The sequence below is a fragment of the Elephas maximus genome, chromosome 2, assembly GCF_024166365.1.
Source record: "Elephas maximus indicus isolate mEleMax1 chromosome 2, mEleMax1 primary haplotype, whole genome shotgun sequence".
NCBI classification, from domain to species: Eukaryota; Metazoa; Chordata; class Mammalia; order Proboscidea; family Elephantidae; genus Elephas; species Elephas maximus.
In genome coordinates, this window is record NC_064820.1 from 65,170,193 (window position 1) to 65,182,297 (window position 12,105).

Consider the following 12,105-nt stretch of genomic DNA (forward strand, 5'->3'; position numbering starts at 1 on the left):
TCCTGAGTAAATGGAAGTACAATCTTCCATGTCAAGCAGAAAAAAAATCTGCCTATATCACAAACCTCTATACCTTTTTCTATATTTACTATGAAAAACATGGATATGAAACCCTGGTAGTCCACAAAACTACCTGTATTCTGACAGTAGGTTGGAAAAAGTGAGTTCTGACTGCCACTGGGGAAAGGCATGCTAACGAAGATAATTCTGGAATGATGGAAAGGCTGGTAGATTTTGATGTCTTTTTTTTTTTTCTTTTGGCAGTCAGTCTTATTGACTCATATGACTGAGTGCTCATAATGAGCCTTCTCAGAACAAATGATCCAGAGGGGTCAGGTATTTCAGGAAATGTGATATATGATATATGATATCTCATATTACTTTCATTTTAAGCTTGGTTTGGGTAGGGTACGTATATAGCTTTCTTCTGTTTTTCTTTTTTGACAGGGGAGAAGATAGAGGAGAGGACATTTCTCTCCATCCTTGAACAACAGGAAACAGTCCACATGCTTTTCTCACCCTCCCTCTCCCCCTCCCCTACATAATTTTATTCTGGACAGAACTCAGTTGCCCATTCTCTATGTCAGTCTAGCTTTGCCAGCACACTGAAAGGCTCTTGACATCCTTGCTCATAAGCACAACTCAGCTCTTGAGACCCAGTATCAGAGACCATAAGGTTCTTGGGGGGAGGAACCATGCATTAATTGAACAAACATCTGGGTACCTGCTATGTGCCAAAAGTCCTTTGTGACACTAGGGATATAGCAAGATCCCTGTTTTCACTGAGTTTATATTTATTTTTGTGGGGAGACAAACAAGTAAGCAAAGATAAGCAAAAATAAACATAAATAAGACAACTAGTACCAAAATTGGAAACCCTGGTGGTATGGTGGTTAAGAGCTACAGCTGCTAACAAAAAGGTGGGCAGTTCAAATCTACCAGGTGCAACTTGGAAACTCTATGGGGCGGTTCTACTCTGTCCTATAGCGTCATATGAGTTGGAATTGACTCAACAGCATTGGGTGTGGGGTGGGGGGGGCGGAATGGCAGTGTCAAAACTATGAAGAAAATGAAACAGAATAACACAATAGGCTACCAGGGGGAGAGGGCTGCAACAGTAGAAGGGTGGTCCGGCATAGGCTCCCAGGAGCAGAGGGCTGCAACAGTAGAAGGGCAGTCAGGAAGGTTAGAAAGATCTGGAAGATCTGAAGCTGTCAAGGGGTCCTGGAGGAGTCAACCATAAGGACAAAAGCCTGGAGGCAGAAACAAACTTAGTATTTCTTACAGCTTGAATTGTGTTCCCTCAAAATCTGTGTTGGAATCCTAACACCTATATCTGTGGAAAAGCGGCCCTGGGTGATGCAAACAGTTTATTCTCAGCTACTAAGCAAAAGGTTGGTGGTTCAAATTCACTCAGCAGTGTGTGGAAGACAGGCCTGACAATCTCTTTCCATAAGATTACAGCCAAAAAAACCCCTATGGATCGGAGTTCTACTCTGTAATACATGGGGGTCACCAGGAATCAACTTGAGGGCAGTGGTTTTGTTTTTTGACTTTTGCTTGTTTTGTATAAAACTGTGGATGTAATCCTCTTTGAAAATAGGGTTTTCTCTGTTATGCTAATGAGGCCATGTCAGTGTAGGATGTGTCCTAAATTTAATCACTTCCGAGTTACAAGGAGCAACAGAGACACAGAGACAAGAAAGCAAACACAAACTGGGGAAGATAGATGCCATGCCAAGGGAAGATGGCCAAGGGACCAGGGATTGCAGGCTACTAGAGGCCAAAATAGATAAAGGAGGACCTCTCCTGTCTTAGTCATCTAGTGCTGCCATAACAGAAATACCACAAATGGATGGCTTTAACAAAGAGAAATTTATTTTCTCACAGCCTAGTAGGTCACAAGTCCAAATTCAGGACGTCAGGTCCAGGGGCAGTCTTTCTCTCTCTGTCAGCTCTAAGGAAAGGTCCTTGTCCTCAGTCTTTTCCTGGTCAAGGAGCTTCTCAGGCCCAGAGACCCTATGTTCAAAGGACACATTCTGCTCCTGGTGCTGCTGTCTTGGTAGTATGAGGTCCCCAACTTTCTGCTTGCTTCTCTTTCCTTTTATCTCTTAAGAGATAAAAGGTGGTGCAGGTCACACCTCAGGGAAACTCCCTTTACCTTGGATTGGGGATTGTACCTTGAGTACAATTCTAATTCTCTCAACATAAAATTACAATCACAAAATGGAGGATAACCACACAATACTGGGAATCATGACCTAACAAAGTTGATACACACATTTTTGCGGGGACATAATTCAATCCATGACATCTCCCTAGAATCACACACTGAATTTGCACTTCTAGCCTCCTCAACTGTAATAAAATAAATAAATTTTTGTCCTTTAAAGCCACCCACTTATGGTATTTCTGTTATAGCAGCACAGCACTAGGAAACTAAGATAGTACTAGAAGAAGAGAAGGTAGCACACGAGGAAGGCAGTGATGCTGGATGACTCGGAGATGTGGGAGTGCAGGGCCTTGAGGCCCCAGTTAAGGAGCCTGGTTTTTATTCTATGTGGAACAGAAAACCATCAGAGGCTTTTTAGGCAAAGCAGTGATATGAATTGACTTATGTTTTTAAAAATTAATTTGGTTCTTTGGTAGAGAATAGGGGGACAATCGAATCAGGGGTTTATTGAAGTAGATGGATTCAGAATATATTTTATGGACATAGCTGACATGACTGCTGCTAATTTGGATGTGAGCATCAGATAAAGAAAGAATAAAATAAAGGGAAAAGATGACTTCTAGATTTTTATATTTCCAGTGCCTCACACATAGCAAATAATAAAAAAAAAAACCAATAGCCAATGTTTATTACATAAATGAGTGAATGTTGATTTCACATTAAGAGTAGAAACTTTCTTCTTAGAGGACTAGGACAACAGAAATGAAAATTACCAAGGATGTGGGAGACAATAATTTTTTCTGGTGACTCTCTGTCCACGTGGCCTCGTACAATGGATAAGTCTACACAGTTGGTTAATGTCAATATTATCTGCCTAATTTCAACATTAGCATGAAAGGCCAATCCTTTTAGAATTATACAGTAAGGTAAATTTTATTAAGCATTTTACATGTATTATTTCATGCCTTTCTTAAATTAATAGCCTTTAGCCTTTAAGAAAGGAGCTCTGGTCATGCAACAGTTAAGTGCTTGGCTGCTAACCAAAAAAGGTTGGCGGTTCAAACCCACCTAGTAGCTCCACGGGAGAAAGACCCAGTGATTTGCTCAAAGGAGAAAGACCTGGTGATCTGCTCATGTAAAGAAAACCCTCTAGAGCAGTTCGGCTCTGTCACATGGTGTTGCTATGAACCAGAAATCGACTCAACAGCACCTAAAAAAAACCAAGCCTTTAAGATTCAGTACCATAGGCTACCTTTATAGACCAACCGTCTATACACCAATCTCAAGTTTAAGTTCTGCTCTACCTAGTGAGAGTTGAGTTATTCTATATCTTAATGAGAACCTAGACATTATTAGCCTAGCCCTTGAGCCTTTGGAAAAATGCCTTCAAAGAATTTACCTTCATTAACGGCCATAATTATAGAGTTATCAAGGACCGATATTAAAGACTACCTTAGAATCTGTAGCAAAACTTATATGAAAGTATAAAGCTATTCAAGATCTTCTTTATAAGAGCCTACTTGATAAATTCCTTCTACAATTCACTTCTAGGGGGAAAAAAAATACGTTTGAAATTTTTTATGCCTTCTTTTAAACCAAACAATTAGAGTTGTGGAAACCATTCTCTTGCTCTTTCAATATGAGATCCGAGCTAACCGTTAAACTTAAGTGTTCCATTTATCACAGCTACATTACCTAGATTTTCCCCCTTTTAGATGCTTGGTAAAGTAGAGGGTCAGGGAAAAAGAGGAAGACCCTCAATGAGATGGACTGACACAGATGGCGCAGAACCAGGCAGCGTTTCATTCTGTTGTACGTAGGGTTGCTATGAGTCAGAAATGACTTTACAGCGCCTAACAACGCTTAGATCTTAATATATCTATTGTAAGCCTTTCAAATCTTTTTTGGAAAAAGGTAGGATGTAAACCATATACTATCACACACAAGCTCTGCAGTCTTCCTATTTCTTGGGCGTTATTATCTACTTTCCTCCCCCACACCCCCGCCCCTACACACACACACACACTTTTTTTCTAAAGATAAGGAAACAGACTTGGAGACTGTGTGTAAATAAATAGTGGGAAGATTTGTGTTCTAGACTTATGAGTGCCACTCACCACACAGGTGACCTTGGAGAAAATCATCAAAATTCCTTGGAGGCTGAGTTTCTTGGTCTGTAAAATTGACATAAGAGTATATACCACACAGAATTGCAGTGGGAATTGAGATGATGTGAAAAGGTTTTCATGAAGTATAAAGCCAAAGAAGGACAAGGAGGAGCAGCAGTAGCAACAGCAGTAGCAGCGGCAGCACATATATGCCTGTTACTAAGGAGATGGCTAACAACCCATCCTTGCTGTCTACTGATGAAATGATGGAAACCACAGTTTGGGGGTCAGAGAGATTTTGTTTTAGGAAGCATGCGACAAAGCAGTAAGCACCAACTTTCCATTGACCTCACCCCTGCTCAGCCCCACAAATGCTACATCTATGAGATTTTTTGGATATCAACTAAGGGGAATAAACTCTGGGGGTCATAGGACTAAGGACAGAAAATGAGGACGAATGAGAGGGGTTTGTAGATGAAGAGATATCATGGTTTTGGCTGAAGATTTTAATCATCTTTGCTAAAATAATGCATCTTCTTTTCTGCTTTTAGTCATGGTTCAGGGTTTTACAGCACATGAGCCTCAGGACTAGGTATGACACTGCACTGCTCTGAGCTTCCCCATTTGTAACATTGGAAAAACATAATCCTTGCCCATCCACATTTTACAGTAAAGTCTATAAGGAGTACAGGCAGTCCCTGGGTTATGAAGGGCAGACTTGTACTTGCTCTTTAATGTTATGTAAATTTGCCCTCAAGATGAAACGATTGAATCAACCCCTTGCTGTTGTTGGGTACCATCAAGTTGGTACCCATCAACTCACAGTGACTCTATAGGACAGAACAGAACTGCCTCATGGGGTTTCCAAGGATAAGCTCTTAACCATATGCCAGGAGGGCCCAGGCTTAACAGACAACTAAACTTCTTCTTGGTCTTTAATGTTATGAAAGCTTGTCTTCACGTCAAAACCACTGAACCAATCCCTACTCACAACAAATTCTTCATCACAATCACCTTCATTTGCTCCATGTGCAGCTTTAAATCACTGAAAAGGCCACCTGCCTTTTCTTGCACTAATTAAGGCTAAATAAGAACCATAAGCACCTGTTCCAACTTACCTACAAATTCGACTCAAAGGCTTAAAGACACAGTTAGGAATGGATCTGGTTAGTAACATGGAGACAGCCTATAATTAAGTTTGTGGCTTAGAGTCAAGAATGGAGTAGGGCAATTTAAAGCCACAGACTTGAGGCTAGAAAAGAGAAAACGGTTAGTAAGTTAGATAAACACTTGAATTCTCATTAGTAGAACTTGTCTGTGGTCCCAGCATGTCAGAAAGGTTTGTGGCCTTGGCCAAATGGCTTGGTCTCTCTGGGCCTCAGTTTCCTCATTTGTAAAAAGAGGAGATTGGCCTAAATAACTTTTAAGGTCTTTTAAAGCTCAAAACACTTTAGCATTCCTTTAAGAAATGATCTACATGCTCATGTTCAAGCAACGGTCCCACTTCTTCACCTCTTGGGTGGGATAACACTGAAGTGTATCCCAGTGGGGTTGAGCCCCAGGTGTCTACAGTGGTAGCCTCTTCATTAACATACTGGGTATCGTTTGCCCCCTTTCCTTGTCTCATTTCCCCACTTTCCAACACCTGGAATCCTGGAATCACCTCACCAATAAACTGCTTACATTAAAAAAAATACTAGAAATTCAGATCAAAAGTACTAAGCTATAATAAATAGCGGTAAGATCATCGGCCTTGGAGTTCAGACTAATGGGGTCCGATAACCAGTGCTTTTTCTAACTAACCACGTAATTTTGGGCAATTTACGGAACTTGTACACAAGTGAGTTTCCTGTATATAAAATAGGAGCAGTGACACTTTCCTCAGGACTTTCATCAACATTTAGTGAAATAAGATGTGTAAGGAACTTAGCACAGTGCCTGGCACATAGAATGTGCTCAATAAATGTTATCACTATAAAATATACTTTTATTTTTCTCATCTTACAAACTTGCATTTTTTTTATTAACTTGTTATAATGCTTCAGAGAAGAATTCTATACTTCAGTAATTACTATTTGAATCTCAAATAAGTTATTCCTTGGCTGATTCAGCTTGGCAGGTTAACAGCACTCAGAAATTCATCAAGTTTAACAGACCTCGACATCAATGGTCTTTTTTTTTTTTTTTTTGTAGTTAACATTATACTAGGCATTTCTGTTTTCAATTTCTATTTTAATCCTTTAAGGGAGGTATGAGGCAGCTCTAGTTCTACATATTGGTTCACATTATTAAAATAATCTTTTAAAATTAGTTCATTAATTTAAATATTTGCATTGCGCTCACCTCCCCTATATTTTACATGGAAAACAGTTTTATTTTCTTCTTTTTATTATGATTTAGATGAAGGTTTACAGAGCAAAGTAGATCCTCACTGAACAATTAATACACATACTATTTTGTGACATCACTTGCCAACCCCATGACATGTCAACACTTTCCCGTTCTCGACTTTGGGTTCCCGATTACCAGTTTTCCTGTCCCCTCTTGTCTTCTCATCTTTGCCCATTAACTGGTGTGCCCGTTTAGTCTCGTTTTGTTTAATCTTTTGCTGAAGGGTGAATCTCAGGAGTGACTTCATTACTGAGCTATGAGGGTGTCCAGGGGCCATACTCTCAGGGTTTCTCCAATCTCTGTCAGACCAGTAAGTCTAGTCTCTTTTTTTTTTAATTGTGAGTTTGAATTTTGTTCTACATTTTTCTCCAGCTCTGTCTGGGACCCTCTATTGTGATCCCTGTTTGTGTTAGTTGGTGGTGATAGCCGGGCACCATCTAGTTGTGCTGGACTCAGTCTGCAGAGGCTGTGGTACTTGCGGTCCATTAGTCCTTTGGACTAATCTTTCCCTTCTGTCTTTGGTTTTCTTCATTCTCCCTTGTCCCAGACAGGATAAGACCAGTGGAGTATCTTAGACGGCCACTCACAAGCTTTTAAGACCCCAGATGCTACTTAAGAAGGTAAAATGTAGAACATTTTCTTTATAAACTATGTTATGCCAATTGAGCTAGATGTTCCCCGAGACCATGGTCCCCACAGCCCTCAGCCCAGTAATTTGGTCCCTCAGGGCATTTGGATTTGTCTGTGGAGCTTCTATGACCTCATCTTGGCCAAGCTGTGCTGGCTTCCCCACTCTTGTGTACTCTCTTACCCTTTACCAAAGTTACTACTTATCTATTGTTTATTTAGTGTTTTTCCATCCCCACCCCTCCCCTCCTTCGTAACCAACAAGGATTGTTTCTTTTTGTGGGTAAAACTTTTCAAATTTTTAGAGTAGTGGCCTCATACAATATTTGTCCTTTTGTGATTGACTTATTTTACTCAGCATAATGCTCTCCAGATTCACCCATGTTGTGAGATGCTTTGCAGATTCATCATTGTTCTTTACCATTGCATAGTATTCCATTGTGTATATATACCACAGTTTGTTTATCTGTTCATTTGTTAATGGACACCTAGGATGTTTTCATCTTTTTGCTATGGTGAACAATGCTGCAATGAACATGGGTATGCATATGTCGTTTGTGTGATCGCTCTTATTTCTCTAGGATACATTCCTAGGAGTTGGATTGCTGGACCATATGATATTTCTATTTCTAGCTTTCTAAGAAAGAGCCATATTATTTTCCAAAATGCTTGTACCATTTAGCATTCACATCAGCAGCAAGAGTTCCAGTCTCCCCACAGCCTCTCCAACATTTGTTATTTTCTGTTTTTTTGATTCATGCCAGTAATGCCAGGGTGAGATGGTATCTCATTGTGGTTTTGATTTGTATTTCCCTGATGGCTAGTGATTGCAAGCATTTCCTCATGTATCTTAGCCACTCGAATGTCTTCTTTGATGAAGTGTCTGTTCATATCCTTTGCCCATTTTTTAGTTGGACTGGCTTTTTGTTATAGAGGTGTTGGATTTTCCTGTAGATTTCAGAGATTAGAACTTTGTTGGATTTATCATAGCCAAAAACTTTTTTCCAGTCTGTAGGTTCTCTTTTTACTCTTTTGGTGAAGTCTTTTGATGAACGTAAGTGTTTAATTTTTAGATGATCCCAGTTATCTAGCTTACCTTCTGGTGTTTATGTAATGTCAGTTACGGTTTCTATATTATTAATGCCATGTGTTAGGGCATTGACACTGTTTTTTCTTCTATGATCTTCATAGTTTTTGGTTTTATATTTAGGTCTTTGATCTAATTTGAATTAGTTTTTGTGTATGGTGTGAGGTATGGGTCCTGTTTCATTTTTTTTGCAGATGGACATCCAGTTTTGCAAGCATCATTTGTTAAAAAGACTGCCTTTTTCCCATTTGATGGGCTTTGGGCCTTTGTCAAAGATCAGGTGACCGTAAGTGGATGGATTTACATCTGGGTTCTCAATTCTGTTCCAATGGTCAATGTATCTGTTGTTGTACCAGTACCAGTCTGTTTTGACCAGTAGGTTCGGAGGTCAGGTAGTACGAGTCCTCCTACTTTATTTTCCTTCAGTGCTGCTTTACTTATCCAGGGCCTTTTCCCTTTCCATAAAAAGTTAATGATTACTTTTTCCATCTCTTTAAAAAGAAAACTTAAAAAAAAAAGTTCTTTTACTTTTTAAAAAAGAATACTGTTGGTATCTGGATCCGGATTGCATTGTATTTGTAGATTTCTTTGGGTAGAATTGACATTTTCACAATGTTAAGTCTACCTGTCCATGAGCATAGATTGTTTTTCCATTTTACCCAGGTCTCTTTAGGTTTCTTGCAGTAGTGTTTTGCAGTTTTCTTTGTACAGGTCTTCTACTTCCCTGGTTAGCTTTATTCCTAAGTATTTTATTTTGGGGGGGACTATTATAAATGTTTTTTTTTTTTTCCTGATTTCCTTTTCATCATTCTCTTTATTGGTGTATAGGAATCCAATTGATTTTTGTATGTTTATCTTGCACCCTGCTACACTGTTAAATCTTTTGATTAGTTCCAGTAGTTTTCTTGTAGAGTCTTTTGGGTTTTCTATGTATAGAACAATATCATCTGCAGATAGAGGCAGTTTTACTTCTTCATTACCAATTTGAATGTCATTTATTTCTTTGTCTGGCCCTATTACTCCAGCTAGGACTCCAGCACAATGTTAAATAGGAGTGGTGATAAAGGGCATCCTTGTCTTGTTCCTGTTCTCAAGGGGAACGTTTTCAGCCTCTCTCCATTAAGAATGATGTTGGCTGTTGGTTTCATATAGATGCCCTTTATTATGGTGAAGATTTTCCCTTCTGTATCTATTTTATTGACAGTTTTTATCAGGAATGGGTGTTGGACTTTGTTGAATGCCTTTTCTGCATTGATTGAGATGATCACGTGATTCTTTTTTTTGTTTGTTTGTTTTATTTATGTGGTGGATTATGTTGGCTGATTTTCTAATGGTGAACCATCCTTGCATACCTGGTATGAATCTCACTTTTTCAAGCTGTATTTTTTTTTTTAATATGATGCTGAATTCTGTTGACTACAATTTCGTTGAGAGTTTTTGCATCTATGTTCATGAGACGTATGGGTCTGTAATTTTCTTTTTTTTGTGGCGTCTTTGCCTGGTTTTGGTATCAGGGTTATGCTGGCTTCATAAAATGAATCTGGTAGTATCCCTTCCATTTCTATGTTCTCAAATAGTACACAGTACTGGCGGAAGCTTTTTTCTGAATGTTTGGTAGAATTCTCCAGTGAAGCCATCTGAGCTAGGGCATTTTTTGTTTTGGAGTTTGTTAGTTTGTTGTTGTTGTTTTTTAATTACCTTTTCAATCCCTTCTCTTGTTATGGGTCTGTTCAGATTCTCAACTTTAGTTTGGGTAAGTAGTATGTTTCTAGAAATTCATCCATTTCCTTTAGGTTTTCATATTTGTTGTAGTATACTTTTTCATAGTACTGTTAACAATCTTTTTTATTTCAGTTGCGTCTGTTGTAATGTCCCTCATTTCATTTATTTGACTTACTCGAGTCCTCTCCTGTTTTTCTTTTGTCAGTTTGGCCAATGGGTTTGTCAATTTTGTTGATCCTTTCAAAGAACCAACTTTTGATTTTGTTGATTCTTTCTATTGTTTTTCTATTCTCTATTTCATTTATTTCTGCTTTGACCTTTATTATTTTCTTTCTTCTGGTGGCTGTGGGCTTCTTTTGCTGCTCTCTATTTGTTTGAGTTGTATAGCTAATGTTTTGATTTTGTTTCTTTCCTTTTTGATGTGTTTATTGCTATGACCTTGGAGCACAGTCTTTGCTATGTCCTAAAGGTTTTGGTATGATATGTTTTCATTCTTGTTTGATTATAGGAATTTTTGGATTCCATCTTTGATTTCTTCTATTACCCAGTGGTATTTAAGCAAGGTGTTATTCAGTTTCCATGTATTTGATTTTCTTCCCTTGCTCTTCCTGTTATTAATTTCTACTTTGATGGCATTGTGATCAGAGAAGATGCTTTGTATTATCTCAGTGTTTTGGATTTTGTTGAGGGTTGCTTTGTGGCCTAAGATATGATCTATTCTGGAGAACTCTCCCTGTGCATTAGAAAAGAATGTGTACTTTGCTGCTGTTGGGTGGAGCGTTCTATATATGTCTATGAATTAAAGTTGGTTGATTGTGGCCTTTAGATCTTCTGTATCTTTGTTGAGTTTCATTTTAGATATTCTGTGCTTTACCAAGAGTAGTGTGTTGCAGTCTCCTATTATTGTGGAACTATCAATTTCTCTTTTTGTGGTGTTAGAGTTTGTTTTATGTATTTTGGAGCCCTGTCATTGGGTGCATAGATATTATGGTTATGTCCTCACGGTGGATTGTCCCTTTAATCATTACATAATGTCCTTTTTTGTCTTTTTTTTTTTTTATGGTGCATTTTGTCTTAAAGTCTATTTTATCTGAGATTAGTATTGTCACTCCTGCTCTTTTTTGCTAGCTGTTTGCTTGACATATTTTTTCCATGCTTTGATTTTTAATATATTTATGTCATTGTTTCTAAGGTGTATATGTTGTAGACAACATATTGATGGGTCTTGTTTTTTTTAATCCATTCCATCACTCTTTGTCTCATTATCGGTACATTTAAGCCATTTATGTTCATTTAATTACTGAAAGGTGTGAGTTTATTGCTGTCCTTTTTTGGTGGTGCTAATATTTTCTTTGTTCTTCTTACTCTTCTGTGCTGAATTCCTTTTGTTTGTGTATTTTTTTATTTGTTTCTTTTGCTTTTGTAGATTTTGAAACTTTATGTTTTTCCTCTTTATTTTGATGAGCAGATTTGTTACTTTCTTTGTGGTTACCTTGAAATTTACCCCTCTCTTCCTAAGTTTAAACCAGTCTTTTATCATGTGACAATGCTTGACTTCCTCTCTGTTTGAAAGTTCTATACCTACACCATTTATTCCCTCTGTTATTGTTATGATGTTGTTGTTATCTGCAGACGGACCTCTCTGGTTCCCTGTTGTAAATTTTTTAGTTTTGTTTTATCCTTGAGAAGTTCATTATCTGGCTGATTTCGTCTTATGTGCTAGATTTAGGTTGTTGTCGGTTCTCTAATCAAAGGGCTCCCTTTAATAATTCTTGTAAGTTTGGTTTGGTTTTTACAGATTCCCTCGATTTCTGCTTATATGGAAATGTCCTAATTTCACCCTCATATTTGAGCGAGAGTTTTGCAGGATATATTATTCTTAGTTGAACGTCTTTTCTTTCAAGATTTTATATATCTCATCCCATTGCCTTCTTGCTTGCATGGTTTCTTGCAAGTAATCTGAGCTTAGTCTTACTGTTTCCCTCCATATGTGGCTT

General features: G+C 38.2%; 1 protein-coding gene across 5 annotated transcripts in view; it reads right to left on the minus strand.

Annotated features, from left to right (window-relative positions):
* ELOVL7 (ELOVL fatty acid elongase 7) overlaps window positions 1–12,105 on the minus strand; it is a 115,570-nt gene that overhangs the window by 92,251 nt on the left and 11,214 nt on the right. Inside the window, exon 1 of one of the 5 annotated variants that reach the window (XM_049857677.1) lies at window positions 4,291–7,528. The exons of the other annotated variants lie outside the window; for them this stretch is intronic. The gene's annotated coding sequence lies outside the window, so the exon portion shown is untranslated. Of the gene's footprint in view, window positions 1–4,290; window positions 7,529–12,105 lie in introns of those variants that run through there. 5 annotated transcript variants of the gene reach the window in all.